We start from the raw sequence: 16,791 nt of genomic DNA, 5'->3' as shown, positions 1-16,791 counted from the left end.
CGGGGATAACGCAACCCCCCGTTTGTCTCGATGTCGCCAATCAATTTATCGTTTTTCGTCGTGACGTTTAATTTAAAGCGCCAATTTGGCATTGGCTTCGGCTAATAGGCAATTACATCGCAATCCTCCATTAATTAGTCGAACCTTGTTACAGACGCGTGCGAGTACGCGCGCGCGCGCGCGCTCGTGCGGCGCTCTGCGCGGAAAAACATGAACGCGTTGACACAATTAGCTCTCGTCCGTCGTGCGCGAGCGCTTTTTCGAAATTTAGTTTCGCCGTGTATGTCGCGCTCGATTGCAGCCCGCCGTTCGTTTAGAGCCACCGTGTCACCGGTGGACGATCGCGCGTCGGCCGCGCGCGTCGTACCCGGGACCGTTTTCAGGATGCCGGAGAGACACCTCGCCGTCGAAATATATATATATATTTATGCCGCGAATACTAGAATTACGCCTGGTGAATTTCGCCTGTCGCCGGTCCCTCTCTACCACCCTCAGCCCCCTCTCGGCGACACAACCGTAGAAAAAGCTCTCGACTCCTGCGCGTTAACTCGCGGCCGGTTGCACTAAATTTTTTAATTCTCCTCCACGCGGCTGCGCTCCGAGATGAAGGCAATGAAAACACCGTCACGCCTAAGCTCTCCTCTCTGTGTCTTTTGTATATTGCAGGAGATTGTCCCGCGTTGAAATAATGATAAGAAACCGACGAGCCGAGGGAAAATTGACAATCTTTCTTTGTTTTGAAAGAAATGATATACAGGTTAACGTTAACGTCGGGCAAGTTTCGAGAAGAGGAATCGCTGTGGCAGTTTATTGATGTACACTGACAACTGTGAGAATAATCCGTTATTCTTTCATTACACTTTGCTACACTATATTAATAATCGCGAAATTTCCGCGACATTATTTTTCTCACGAACGAATAGAAGAAAAAAACTAAACCGTTGTACATTTTATGTAATAAAAGAAGAGAGAGAGAAGGAGGGAGAGTGCGTTCGTCGGTTTCGAAGAAGGCGGTGGGGAAAAGAAGGAATAAGAAAGATGATGAGATATTGGAGAGCGGATTACGCGGGACAATATTCTGTTGTAAACCGTTTCTCTCATACCCCTCCTCCGACCCCAAATAGGTATATGGTATAGTGGCAGTACATACCCTATCGCTTATCATCTTTTCTCGTTATCCTTGTCACTCGTGACCACCTTCATTTTTCCGTTTGTCATCATTTGTCCATTTATTTTTCGTTCGCTTTCTCTTTTTCCGCTCTTTCTCTCTCTCTCTCTCTCTCTCTCTCTTTCTCTCTCTGTTGTTACATTATATGTTTAACGCGTTGAGTGCCGCGCCAATTTCACGTGACGTTACATTCACGTCATGTGGGCCACTGATGATATACATTACCGCATTTATTATAAGAAATATCTTATCATATTTATAAGACTACAAAAAAATCATTAGTAGGGACCAACAATTACGTCGCGTTAAATTTCGATCTTTTTTACCCTTCTCCTCCTCTTATAACCCCCTTCTTCTCCTCGTCATAATTTCGTCATAAAGTATTTGCTCCCTTTTAATATTACGCGACTTGTTTACCTCCCTCTTCCCTGCCGATAAATAAAAGAAAATAATAGAGCTTATAACTGTATTGTGGGTAGTAATTATCACAGACTAGTCGCTACTATCTTTCTCCGAAATACAAAGAATTTGTAGGCATATAATATCAAACGAATTATTTCAAATTAATTATTTCATTCAATAATTAATTATTTCAAATTAATTATTTCATTTTTTAAATTTCAATTAGTAAGAGTTGTGTTTTTCAAAGAATAAATATGTAAAAATTAACATTTTAGTTATTAGCACAAAACCACGTCAAAACTTAAACATTTTCACGAAATGTAACCAAGTGTGTCGCGAATGTAAACAAAATGTATATTCACGCGCATCCATTTACAAGTTATGCCATTTAGTGTGATGTTCCATATGGCCTTCACGCCCCTCCTCCCTCTCTGCCATCACAGACCGTCACGCAAGCTAATAAACCCCCCACTTTCATGGCGTGACGTAGTTGTTGAGTAGCCCCTTATGAAGAGGGAGAGGTAATATAAAATATATGCGCTATGCGATGCGAACAAAAAGTCCAATATGGAGCATCGATAGTTCACCTAACATCTTAATGAATTATAGGAAGATAATTTTGGTCTCTTACAATTTTGTGCAAAATATTACTCTTCGCAACACTATTCAATAAACTGTCACGCGATCGACCGTGCCTCTTTTTCGGAGCGGCACGAGCGCTGCGGAGAATCAACGCCGACACGGCGTCTGATGCGAAAATCGACCACCCGGATGAGATGTGGCCCGCGAAAACCTAATCTGAATTACATCGATGTTTTGAGCAGGATTTATCGACGGCCGCTGAACATGCCAAATCGCCAAGCACTTTTCGCACGGGCCGGCCGGCCGCAAATAACGGCGCGAATTACGTTCCCCGCGATGTCCCGGAAACGTCGCCGGTGGACGTAAGTTTATTTAAATGAAGGGGCGAATTACGCGAGTGCGACACCGATGATCGATTCGCGCGCGCGGTACGCCAATGCGCCGCCGGGATGTAATTCGGACCATTTGTCAATATTGCCGGCGGCGTTTCGGCGCGTCGTTTGCTCGTCGATTTCTAATAAATGACTCCTTCGCGCTCCTCTCCGCCGACGCAGCCGGCAATTCTCTCCCTGTAATTAAATCGGCAGAGAAAAATCTCGGACGCAGAGACAAAAGCCGTCCGGCTTCTTTTTTCTTCTCTCTCCTTCGGCTTCACCCCGATTCCGCGAGGGAAGGGCAGGGGGAGGGGGCAATCGCTTCCAGCCGAATCACTTCCGGCAATTGTGCTCGTGTATTAATGTCGTAAGTTAAAGCACCGTAGCATCGGTATGTATATACCGAATTCGTCGTTGGATCTTTCATGAAATTACTGCTCCGATATCGGGTATCTCTCTTGCGGAAGATTGCCGCCAACGGTATCCGGCCGCGATGCGGATATGTACCTTTATTTACCGCCAAGTGGTACTAATGACTGTTTCGCGCAGAGGCACGAAATACATTTCTGCAGGTGATTTGTATCGAATTAAACGCAAATTATTATGAATATTTATATCGGAATGTTTCATCACGGTGTCCCCGTGAATTTATTCCCGAGCGTTCGATAAACTCGTTTTTCTCGCGAATACATTTATCCGGGCCAATCGTTATTTGATTACAGACGGCATTACACAAATTGTAATTTCAATTTTACAACACTCGTAGTCGCGCGCAGTCGTAACTACGAACGAAGAGTCTCTCTCGTCGATCTTCTGGGTTCTCATATCTTTCTTTTTTTTTTTCAATTCCCCTTCGAGATCACCAATTTAATTAGATAACATTTCTCCTCGACTTCACCGTAGTCCGAAAGTTCAACGTCCTTGAATATCTGACGTCACTTTCCCCGTCCCTTTTACCAAGTGCTTGTTAAACCGATAGTTATCGGCGGGTTATTGGCGACTATGAAGACTGGAAACGGCCATGATGACGACTATTAGCCAAGTTTCACTTACCCTCCGCGGTGAAAATTTCACCGAAATTCCGACACGTCGTCGCGTCGCGCGAGCGAAGACAGAAGCACAAAGAGAGAGAGAAAGAAAGAGAGAGAGAGAGAGAGAGAGAGAGAGAGAAAAAAGAAGAAATAACATACGACTCTCCGGGCTGGCGCGTGACGTTTATTAGACATTAAGTAGTAATACCCGCGAACGGGTCGGACGGGACTAGCCGGGTAATAAGGGGACGGGTTAGGAGAGCCGTCATACTAATTGTAGTAATTCCGGCATCCACTTTGGATATTTAATTAAGTTTCCGCTGACAAGCATCTACTTAGTGGGGAGTGCGGGGGCGGTTCTTACACCTCCCCCCGTACACAGTGCGCCGTAGCTCTGCCGTTCCCTACGTCCCGCCGTCGCTTAGTGCTGCTACGTAACCTACCGACCTGCTTAACTGCCGGCTCGAAACCCGCGCGCTTCACTAATTATTTAGTGTATTCACGTGCACTGGCTCGGCCGCCACACCCCGTGGGAAGACAACGAGAGCCAGCGAGAAGACGGGCTCCCCCTCTTGTCCGTCCGCGTGTCCGGCTGGAAAAATTCCATCTCGCGCCGACAATTGCACCGCGGACCACCTGATGAGATGGCACGCCATATTTCGTCGCCGTGCCTAATTGCGTCGAAATAAGAGAGGGCGCGCGACGGTATGAATATGCAGGGACTCGTGATCGTTCGGGCGAAAATAGAGCACGATTCCGCATCGATCGCCGCCGAGCAACGATTCCTTGAGCCGTGGCTGCAAAGATGCACAGTCATTCTGTAAAATGGAATCATTTGCATTATCACTGAAAAACAGTGGGATCGGTTTATAAATGCAGCGCTGCAATTAGAGAAGTCTCGCTGAAAGGATTTAGTTAATAGTACAACCGGTGGAATACTGATCTTTTCACCGTGAAATCTCACTTTCACTCGCGAAAATCAATGAGGTGTAGGTATTATTTAGGAGGAATTAAGTGGAAATGTTTCTGTTGAAAATAAGTGACGTGCATAAGAGACGTACGAAAATAAGTAACCGACATCGCGTGGCGAAATATATTTTACTAATTTAACCGTAAATATGATCACTAATTCACAATAATAAATCGAATGTAAATTTAAATCAGGCCTATGAAATTCATACGCCTAGGTATAAGTGCGTAAATAATTCAGATTACATTCTCGTTACACGTATAGCTAAAATCCGTACATATATTGTACTAATATCCGCACGTACGTACAGTGTGCGCGGATTTTAATTATATTATATGGGTAACGAGAATGTAATCTAAATTATTTACGCGCTTATACCTAGCGTTTGGCTGTTATAGACCTGATTTAAATGTAAACTTGATTTGTCGATCTAAGAGCGTATATACTGAATCTTAATTCGCATTAAGAGAATAGCCTGCACGAAGATTTCCCAAATCTGTGTGAATCGCGACACACTTTTTAGAACAGCCAACATGACCGTCGGTCCAAGGTGCTTCTCAGATTTATAATCTCAGATTTATAATTTCAGATTCTCAAATTTACAAATCAACTCTGTCCTACAGGCGTACCGCGGAAGCTTATTATTTCGAGTACAATGCCATACGATGTAGTGCTGATACACAGCTTTTAAGCTCGGCGTTACACACGCGAAACGCGAAACGTACATTTCCTCATTACGGCGATATTTGTGCCGGTGATTCAAAGTGCTCGGGCAGCCCGTGGTAACTTATAAATGGCGCGTCCGTCGGAGAGCCGAACGATTGGCTACATAGCTACCTAAATATCGTGGCGGACGATCCTTCTCCACTGGCCGGGACGGTATTCCTTCTATTATCTATTGTCCGGGCCAAGATTTTAGTGAGGCAGTATATAAGAGGAGCTAGACACGAATGCGGTCTCCCATTCGATTCCGTAAAGTATGAAGCTATCAAGGGCAATGGCCCGAGAAGGCTGGCGCAATTACCAATAACTCTTTGACATACCCCCGTCTTCTACGTTTCTTCGTCCCGCTCTCGAAACATTTCGTTGCGCCGTGCCGTCGAACATACGAAAATACACGGTATTCTCGTGCATGACGACGTCGCCGTGCGGACGCTTATATTCTCTCAAATAGCGCTCGTAAAAACGAAGCAGTTATCGTTAACGAATTACCTATCCGCTCTCAATGCTCGTGCCTGTCGAAATCATGTCGCGTACATCGTTGATGAAATATTAACGCGCATGTTTCTGTAATTGCGGATAGGTACGATCGACTTAATCATTAAACGCTTAATCGATCTCTCCATTTCGTCGCATTCTCTCGTCGCGTTCTCTCTACCGTCTCACATTAATAGCCGATAACATTTTCGTCGCGTCGCCCCTCATCAAGCGACGTTCAATCTACGTCGACCGGGGCACACGGGAGGGTCGCATTTGTTCTTTGAGAAATCGCGATTACATCATTCCGCGCGCGTGACTACGAGAGAACAACCCCGAGTGGATTCCCCTCTGGTTGTTCGGCGACGTAACCGAATTTTCGCGCGACGACTCTCTCACATCGCAGCTCGTCGAAGAAGTTTTATTCCGCCAGCCGATCAGTCCGCCAGGCGGAGGGAGGCTTCGCCCGGGCTTTCTCTTTTCGCTCGGATGAATTTCCCCAGTTAAGTAATCCCCGCTACCGGATTCGGAATGGAAACAGTGCAAGTGCGAGGATAAGAGGGATAAGGATTCTCCGACGCCCTCCCGCTGCTGCTCTCCTTGCTAACGCTCCTTCATCGTGTTTCGCCTCCCCCCCTCCCCGTCGGCACCCACTTCCTTCTCCGTCGGCGAGATACGGATTGAAGTCGTACTTAGTGGTCTGCCGCTCTAGACTGCCATTGTTTACCGAATATCGATATCGCATCGGACTCCGCGGAACGCTGAAGATCAACCGGTGCATCCCGCTCGCGCCGTATATCCGCGGTCCGAAGTGAAAGAAGTGGGATCTAGTCCGGGGGGGACGTTGCTCCCGGTGGTAGAATTTACGATCGGCGCGGGTTGCAGTGACCGGGCGGAACAGAGATCTATCCGGGAAGGAGCAACGAGGCGGGCGACGCGGCATTTGGGGAAAGTCGGGCGTTAAATATTTCCGAACGTGTGAAAAAAAGATCGTAAATGTACATGCGAACGACAACGTGGCGTATACGTGGACATCGAGGCAGGAGGGAAACGTATGAAATCACCCCTCGCCCTGGCGAAGCACGCTGTTTTAGTCATTTCTACTCGGAGAGAGCAAAGTATTTCTTAACGAGAGCATACTGTTAAAAACGTGAAATATCGTCGCACCGAAGGAATAACATCGATAATGTCAGATGTACCAATATTGGAACTTTGTAACGAATGGATGCACGTAGCTTCCGTGTAATATTAAAAAAAGAAAAGAGAGAGAGAGAAAGAGAGAAAAAGGAAAAACGCACGCAGGCAAACTGCCCTCGCTCGCGAAACGTGCGCGGATCGATGCGTCGCTGTTTCGGTAATCTCGCGCAGGCTAGATTTCGCGAAAATAATCACGGGACTCGAGGAAAACAGAATCGGACGCGCGCGAGGAGCGTTGGAACGCGAGAAATAACTAATAACGCCGCGCGACGGGAACGTACGGGTACGTCTGAGGAATTCCTGAAACACCTGTCGAGTAAAATTAGCATTTTGTTATCGATTATCCGATCCGCGCGGCTCGGGCGAAGGAATAAAAACGTGACTCGGCGAAGAAGCGCTCACTCGGCGCGATCGCGCGGGGCGGAAAAAGGCGCCGGTGAAAATCCACGAGCCCGATCGGACACCGATACGGTTACGCTATTAAAATGCGTCCGGCCGTATCGCGTTGCACGGTTCGGCATTCGCGAACGAACGAGCGAGCGAGCTGCCACTCCCGTACTGACTTCCGTCCGTAACCGGACTCGTGGCGAGGTTGATCGATGGGATCGCACAGGTGAAAGGTCGCCGCGCGGTTCTTGGAACACGAGAGATCCGCGCGAGTCTACTCGGTCTATCGTCGTGATCTCATTAATTCCGTCGGATCGGCCGTTCGCAGCGCCGATTCGACGCGTCGATCGATCGGTTCGCTCGAGTCCTCCCGAGCGTATTTGCGCGTGTATATCCGCGTCCGGTGAGAGAGTACGCAAATTGCCCGTGGACGCTTCGACTCTCGAGACGTGCTACCTTCGGGACAAAATGAAACTCAGGGGAATCTCACAGTTTGATTTCTGTGAAAGGCGCCGGCTCTCCAAAATTTCATCCAATTCGGCTCGCCGTCCCGTTCAATTGTGCACGAAGGCGTAACGGAATTCGTCACGTAGACACGGCACATCCGTATCTCTCTCGCATCTCTCGCCGAAGATGCGGTCCACGGCCTCTTTTCCGAGGGATATTTATAAAAAAGGGAGGGAATATTCGGGGCATTTGTTACATTCGCGAAAGAGGAGAGAGGAATGAAAGGTGGGGGGGAGATAAAGCGCCGCGCGTGATGTATACCGACGTCTCATTTCGCCTGGGTATTAAGTATTCGGAAGAAACGGCAGGAGCGACGGGAACTTTAATATTTATAAGTTGACTTTATTACTTTACCGCTTTTAACGTGTACTACAGTAGGCGCGCGTGCACGCGGCCGAGCGCGCGGACGGGCTCGCTGTAAGTAATACGAGTTAAAAAAACATTTAACGTCGAAACTTCCGCTCCGCTTCGGAACTCTCGCGCGCGTCCCCTGCCTGATCCATAGCGATTCTCGTAAAGTTAGCCCGGGACGCCTGCATACGCTTAATCTCGCGATACCGAGCGCGGTTTAATCCGCGGCGAAATAAAGAACTCGGGGAATCGCTGATCTTGTCCGCCGAGTCTACACTGTCCACTTTTTCCCCCTACTTGCACGCGGAACGCGTTAAGGGGAGCCGCGTTGAAAGGAGCAATCCGCAAAATTTGGGAGAAACCCGACAGGGGGAAACATTTCATACCGTGAATATAGTGAACACAGTAAGTTGTGTAATTCAATTCCGGAATTCTCGCGAGCCGTCGTTTTCAAAACTCGGTACAAGGCGCGCCCTCGAAATAGTTCCCGGCTGGTTAGATATTTGTATATCGCGAGATCTCAAAAGACCCGAGGATTCCCCTGGCGACGGTGTTGAAACGACGACGGCTGGGCCGTCGAACCACCCCTAACTTCTCAATTAGAAGTCGAAAACATCGGGCTCGATTTAAATGAGAGCCCGCGCGCACTTTCGGAGCGGCTTCACCGGCGCAACTCGCGAATTTTCTCGTTCGCAGATACCGCGAGATGAGAATAACGGAAGGAGATTTGCATGAAGTTGCCCCCCGACCTAGTTCCCGCTGAAATTTTTTGTCCTTCAACGTTGCGGCAGGCGTTAACGGTCTCTCGCATTACGTCCGGCGATAATATCCGCCGTCCATCGCCGGAACGTAATAATAATGCAAATGTAAATATATATTCGTGACGTCGCGTACAAATGACGTAGTCACGCGCGCGGCGGAATTTACTTTACGCGCTGCCCGTTTGCGAGACCCGCCGCGGAGCTTATCAAACTCGCTAAACACAGAGATAACTTCAAATCGACCGTGGGATATGTAAATGAAAGGGAGAAAAATAGAAATATAAAAACGGACGAGGAAACGACGCCGTGGAACGCCGCTACCGTATGCAATTACATCACCGACCCCCCTTTTCTTCTTTCCGGGAGCAACCCCTTGGCAAAATTCGATCCCACCCTTGTCGGACGCTGTGTTGCGACACTTCAAGTGGTATCTTACGTCGATCGGGTTTTGAGGTCGGAAACGGGGACGCGGCGAGTTCCAAAAGAGACGTTGTCACGGTATGCCGCCGCGGAGTATTTCGATTGGACGCGTGTCGCATTAATTACAGCCATTACGCGCGCGTCCGCCGACACGGTCCGCACAAAGGGTGTGTGACGCGGGTTTGCGGCCACAAACGTGTTCTCCTTATGTACCAGAGGTAGTCCGGCTACACATTCTCTCTCTCTCTCTCTCTCTCTCTGGCTATAGTCATGCTAAACAACGCGCCGGATTCGCGCACTGCCGCTGCGAAATGACGACGGCGCGGCGCGGCGCCGCGTTCGGACGTCGGACGTGCATGAATAATTAATTCGTTCGTTTCATACGGGCCGTCGTGTAACTTAACTGGCCGCCTGAACATCCTGGAATTTTACAAGTCGTGCGCGCGCGAGAGAGAGAGAGAGAAGAGAGATACGGGCGGTCGGATACTTCATTTCCTACGTATCGGGCCGAGCGACCGCTGTGAAACGATCGCCGTGAGACGATATGCTGGAATCTCCAAGTGTGTTCGAGAGAACCGCAGAAACGAGCAAATACGGCAAAATTCGTGTTTTATTTCATTAGGTTTCGCGGGACAGATGATTGTAAACCACTAGAGAGAGAGAGGAGGAATGTCGGCAGTTGGTCGACGAAGCTAACTTTTTCTCGACAAAAAGCTCATAGATCTTATTTAAATTCACTTCTCGTAGTAAACGCGGAAAATATGTCGCAACTATCCGTCGAAGAGATGTTCCGGTATTTTACGGTTAAAAGTGGTGGAACGTAAAGCGAAATAAATGATTTTTTCATGATAGCCGAATGAAGAAGATTGCAGATTGCGATTTAGGCGACGATGGCTCATTCTACCTTTCGTCGGAATCGTTGACGTGCGTTGGTATCGATATTCAGGCCGCAGTAGATTTCCATGACAACCGGCGATTTGCGTCCAAGATAAAAATATATGGTACCGGCATGGATCGCAGCGGCGATATTCCGCGGAGCGTATAGGAAACTGCCGCCGTTCTGTATGTTTTGTGCTGACAGCTTTGCGTGACGATTTCACGCAAATAGCGAACGCCTGTTCCTCTTCTAAAATAATTTTTTTGCGATACGACGAGCGATGGCGCATCCGTAATAACCACGATTGTAATATATAACTCGAATATTTTCCTACGATCTACGATATATCGTTTACTACATAAAAATTCTCGTATCGCGCATATTTCCCGCGTTTATCGGAACATTAGTTTTCGCAAAAATTTACTGATGCGTTATCTTTTTTTTTGTTAGTTTTTGCACAAATTATTGTTATTTAATATAAATTGCCGCCTAAACTGCACACTACAATAGACATTTCAAAAGTGATTAACGATCAGAAAGATCTAAAAATATTTTAATTCAACTGGATGACATTTGTGGGAACCAAGTACGAAGTTAAGTCAACAATTAGCCGCACTCTATTTATAAAGTTCATTATAGAAACGGTCAAATATTTTATTTTTCAATACAATCCCCTTAACTTCCGATCCTTGGTCTGATACGTCACAAGTTTCTTCATTCCTTTGGAAAAAATACTGCCAACCTACGCAAATTTGCAGCACAAATGTGGAATAATTATTGACTTATCCTTGCACTTTTATCCGGAAAATGGAAGAAAGATTCGCCACTGTCGGTCAGTAGTGATCAACGGTGTCAACGAGTAAGATACATTTACCGTGAAGGTCATCTACAGCGAGAAAGCGTTTCCCGACAGTTACAATCGGAAACAGGAAGGTGCTATCGGTGAAGCCGATATCGTCTATAGGAAGCTCGCGATCCCGCGATTAAAATCCCGTAGGCGCAAATCCAGTCGAGCTGGCAAACTTTTCCTCGGATGCGGAGGTTGAAGGGGTGTGGGCGGAGCAAGTTAATAACAGATTTTCAAGAGGTTCTCCGGAGTAATTGCGGTAACGCTTCAATTAGCATTTTCGTGGTCGCGGCGAGAGAGAGAGAGAGAGAGCGCGGCCCGACAAAATTCGGGATCGCGAAGCTCAGGGGGAGGCTTGCCGCGCTAGCGTGGTTGGGGATGGAAGATGATTCGGACGAACATTAAGCACCGTCGTATCATGCATAATGCACGGGACATCGCGCGCCGGCTGCTCTTCCGAATATAAGTGCCTCTTGTTGGAGAAACGCAAGCTCTTCTCGCTTCTCTCCCATCGCGCGGTCGTCTCACTTCTCTTCAGAGTCTCAGCCTTCCTCGTACCTCTCTCTCTCTCTCTCTCTCTTTCCTTCTCCCCCCTTTCTCTTTCTCAACCTTCTCTCGCGATCCTTCGTCCTAGCGCTAAGTAGCTTGGGAGAACCGGCAGACGGAAGTGAGACTGAACGGGCCGGATTACGGATTAGGATCAATTTCAGGCGGCGCCGGGAATATGCAGTGTCTTACTCTCTCGTGGTTCTCGCAATTGTCTTCGCTGCGTGTATAGTAAACTCATTTGGAGCAATGCGGACGCGCGCGAGCGCGTCCGCTGTCAGCTGTCGCGGATGAATCTCGGAGTGACTGCGCGCGTTGGTCAGAGCCGGGGAAAAAAAGCCGGGGAAATTGAAAACAGTCCGGGCGCGGTGGGCGGGTAAAGTCGGTGGGGAAACTCCGCGGGACTCGCGGAATTCTTCCCTGTGGATAGAATCGAGGTGAGGAATTGTTTAATTAGCGATCCCTCTTTCGTCGATCTTTTCCTCAACAATACGCGAACCAGCATTGAAAACTGCGCCTGGAAAAAGAAAAGAAACGGGCGGGCAGAGAAAACAGAGAAAAACCCCGATAATAATCGCTCGACTCTCGGAACAGCGTTTCGCAGTTCCTTTAATGCATTTCTTTAAAAGCGCGATGACTCGATGGTTTCCCGCCCGGCTACAAATTTTCACGGGAGAATTAAATTAACGACGACGATAATCGCAGTCGGTGCGACGACGGCTCGGAACATGCCCCTTTCATCCCCGGGTGAAAAATTCTGTCGGTCCGCGGAGGGAAACTCGGAAACGTTGTGGGGACACGAAGCGCCGGCTATCCCGCGCGCGATCGTTCGTTATTTCGCGCGTGTAACGGCGGTGTGTTAACTAAAATCGAAGTGATTTTCCGCCGGTAGCCAGTGTCCACCGATCCAGACGAATAAACTATCGGAATATTGAAACGTTCCCTCGCGCTATATAGCGCTACGCGCGCGTGCGCTCGCACGAGGTAATCGCCCGCGAATACACGCGTGCGAATCCCCCGTGCGTGTGAATACACGCGCCTGTTTACGTACGTCGATGTTTGCGCGCGCGTCTGTATGCATCGGCATAGCCACGCGAAAAGCAATCATCTCGGCCGGACGCAATCAGCTCCCACCCCCTCCCCCGTCCTGCGACTCTCGGCGCGACACATAGGTGCACAGTAGTCCCTACGGGAGCATACGTAAGTCGTTACTCGCGAGACACCCGTTGCATACCCGACGTAACGTGCATGTCAAACTGACGAGAGCGTCGCGAAAATTCCATGCCGTTCTTTGTCGCGTCGCGTTTTCGCGTCGCGAATTTACCGATAGATACCGACTAGTCGATTTTAGACTTGCCATGGTGGGGGGTCCAGCTTAATAGGGGTGATTTTAGAGCTGTCGCAAAGTTGAATCTTGGCAAGGGTAATCTATCGTAGTTCTCCGCCAGCTATTTTTACTTCTAGAGGTAGCTAAATTGTTTCGAGATATTACTCAAATGCGATGAGGAGATTTCGATAAATTCAGTTTTGACACGATGCCTCTCAGAAGATATTCCCAACGTTGGAAACGGCGACGAACAATAAACGCTCGCGTATGTACACGTATAGATCGAAACATCGGTAGGTTTGTACGTAACGCCTTATCCAAATGCCGATAGTTGGTCGCTGAAAAGTTAACTGAAGTCCTGCCGTTCAAAGATATTATATTTAATATTTAATATTTAATATTTAAAGAACTTTCTATGTTACGTGACGGGAAATATGTAACATATTCTCATCAGGTTTATAACAATTTTAGAATTGATCTTATTGATACTATCAATATCTATCGTTTTAACGATAATGCTCAAATTTTGCAGAATATTTCTTCGATATATATTCCAACTTAGCAAAGTCTGTGCCAATTCTTTAAAAGGTGTATTTTCAATCCAATTCAGTTCTGGTTTGGCTTTGCTCTTAGTTTATTTTATTTCACTTTACTTTTTAGTGCAGAGAGAGAGAGAGAGAGAGAGAAAGAGGGGGGGGGGAGAGTTTAACGCACTCGTTTACTTCGTCGAGTTTCTCGAAGCTCTACAACGTCGACCTCTTAATATAAGATTACAATCTAAAAGGCCACCAGAGGGCAGAATGGCCAACTCGCGGGTTAGTCAATTCGCGCCGTTGATGCATTCCATCGGACAATCGTCGTATTATTTAGGGACGAGGAAAATTCGAGTTAATATCACCGCAGCAACGGAATACACTTCGTCCCTCATCTAGCGCTCGGCAACGCGCCGAGAGGGGGGGAGGGGGGTGGTTTGATGGCTGACACAACTACGGGGTGGCTTGCTCGCGCGGTTCGAACGCGCCGCCAAACTCTGGATGACGGCAGTTAACCGAAATCAGGCCGAATCGATTATAACGGACGGATCGTTGCCGCGAGATAGCACGAATCGACAGGGGGTGAAGGGGAAGCGGGGCAGGACAGGGGAAATTTAATGGGAAACTCGACGGTGCCTCGGAGAGGATGGGTTGCCGGTCGCAGCGTCGCGAAATGCGTGGCAAGAGGAAAAAAATGTGACGGTGAAAAGAGAGAGGAAAGGGAGAGAGAGAGAGAGAAATAGAGAAGGAGAGCGAAAGAGAGAGAGAGAGAGAGAGAGCCGGAGGATGAGAAAGTGTGTCCGTAAGGTCGCGCGGTTCTTCCTCTCGCCCCGATTCGTTAATATGAAGTTTCTGTGGAGGTCGCGGAAGACCTACCGTCCGGATGTCACGTCGCGGACTTTCAATTTCCGGCACGCGAGAGCCTTGCCGCGCCTTCAAAGAGTAGCAGAGCGAGACGAAGGGGGAGGAAACTGCGAAGAGTCGCCGGGCGTTATGGCGATCGGCGTTGCACCAAGTGATTGTCGGGGGTTGCGAAGGTGCGAGGGATGCATGCTGACAGTATCGCTTGTAGATAGATAGGGAATAGTAGGACTTCGCGAAGTGGAAACGAATAAATATAACTTCGACGTCAGCGTCGAAATTTGTTACGCCGGTGCGACAACCGCGACGCTTCCTTCTTATTTAGCGCGCCTCTCGCTTCACGGATTTCCGCGCCGGCCGCTGCAAATTTCCCCGCGGGGACACGCGCGAACGGTGTTTAGAGAGCCGCCGTCTTTGTCCCCGATCGTCATCGGAATCGGAAATGACCGGGGTGGGAGGGAAGGAGCTTCGGGGCGGAAAGGTCCAATTCCTCGACTTGGGGTAGTTCGCGCGCCGCTCGCGAGTCGCCAGCCGGAAATTTGGTACCCGCCATCCGTTAGCCGGCATCCGCGAGTAGTGAATCGGCGACGTTGAAAAAGCGCGCGATAATATGCAATTCTCATCTGCTCCGTCGACATAACTCATCGATGTAATTCATACCTCATCGCAGGACTTGTCGTCGCTTACCGTTCCCATCTGCGTAGACACAGTGACGCGATTCTCATTGCAGGAGAGGTAAAGGGAGGGGGCAAAGGATCACGTCTGAATTTAAGAACATATTCGCGTGCCAAGAGAGGAGTTGCAACTAAGCCGTTTCCTGGCCCCGCTCGGATTTGCCTTACATCGGGTCAAATTGAGAAAACTTCCGTAACGTTTCTTTGTAAAAAATATTCGTAACATAGTCACGATTGGATTTTACTGTCAACGTACTCAAGTAGGATGGCCAGACTCAAGGATAATTTTCAATATTGACGTGTGAACATTTTGAATGTAGCACACCGAAGGAAAGGAGTGCTACGTTCAGGTAACATTTGCTCGATCTCGAAGTAAAATAATCGTTAGCAAATATGTAGCATGAATGTAGCACTTTTCTTCTTTCGGTGCGCCTCTCGATCTTTCTCAATCGTTCTCTGTCTAATAGCCGTTGACAAAGGCGATTGACAGTTTCCGCGGATTATATCGTACTCGTATCTCGGCAAGCTTCTTACCTATATAACGGCGCATAATCGCGCCCATGCACGGGGGAGCCTCGCTCTCTTTTCCGCCGGAAATTTCCGCGAGATGCCAGAGCCGCTATTGTAACGATTTTAATGCACACACCGAGCCGCAGGGACACAGTATCGCGGGATAAAATGGAGTGGCACGGTGAGTGTGCGGGAAAGATATCGTGTAAGTCGGACTTAAAACCCCCCCGACGGTGCCTTCGCGGAGCGACTTGCGTCTCTCGCGGAGGGAGGAGACCGCGGCGTCACGAATCGCCGTCGTTTCGCGTGCCCGAAGACGAGGACGTCGTTTCGCCGCCCGTTCTCGCTTAGCCAGCCTAATTGAGAAACCGGCTCCGCTGCGGTGGTTGCGCGCGCGAACAAATAGGTAAGGGAATTATCCCGTGGCTCTTTCTGGTCGACAAGTAGCCACCCCATCTTCCCCCGATAGTCCCGCTAATTTCAGGCCGAAATCGACCGTCAAACGCGGCCCTCGCGCGTCAAACCCGGCTTTCTTCGGCGGAAACGGTAAATCCATTTTGTCGCTTCTCGTGCCGCGGCTACGCGTCAAGAAAGTGAATTAAAGAGCGACGAGTTAAATAGAAAAAAAAAAAGGCGGATGTGCACGAATAGCAGCGGCTGCCGTTCTCTTTGTGTGCGTCGCGCGGTAAAAGACGCGGAGTCGCGCAGGATTAAAGAGGCAAATTGGATTTCTCATCGTAATCCCGCCGTGTGCAGCTCGTTAAGGGCGAATGACGGCGCGCGTTGCTCGTCATCGCTCGTCGTCCTTCCTTTCGGCACCGAGCTGGCGGGGCGCAGCGGCAGGACGAATCAATTTAATAGACAGCGCATAATCGTCGCCTGATCATTATTCAGTCCGTTCATTAGGTTATCGTGTCCGAACTGGTTCGTGATTCGATCATGCGGTATCTCGTACACCATCTACACATATAACGGAATAATAAAGGGGTGGGTGGCGGCTGTGTTAGGTAGGGTGGACGCACAGGTTAGCCGGTCAATGTTGCACCGCCGGTGTATCCGGCTGTGTTCAGCGGCCGATTATTGCGCTCGATTGGAATCAGTCCGCTGAAAAATGCGGGTTAAGAGGAAGATTCGTAAAAATCATCGGTCCTGCGTCTATTTTCAAGTGTGCAGAATAGCCCGGGAAATTGCGCAAAAAGAAAGAAATCAAGCGAAGAGGAGAAGCGAAGGGGAAGCGCAAAGAAACAGATTAATAGTAATTTTAACATT

Source organism: Dinoponera quadriceps, unplaced genomic scaffold, assembly GCF_001313825.1.
Source record: "Dinoponera quadriceps isolate SergipeBrazil2010 unplaced genomic scaffold, ASM131382v1 scaffold558, whole genome shotgun sequence".
NCBI lineage: Eukaryota > Metazoa > Arthropoda > Insecta > Hymenoptera > Formicidae > Dinoponera > Dinoponera quadriceps.
This window is presented reverse-complemented; position numbering follows the sequence as displayed.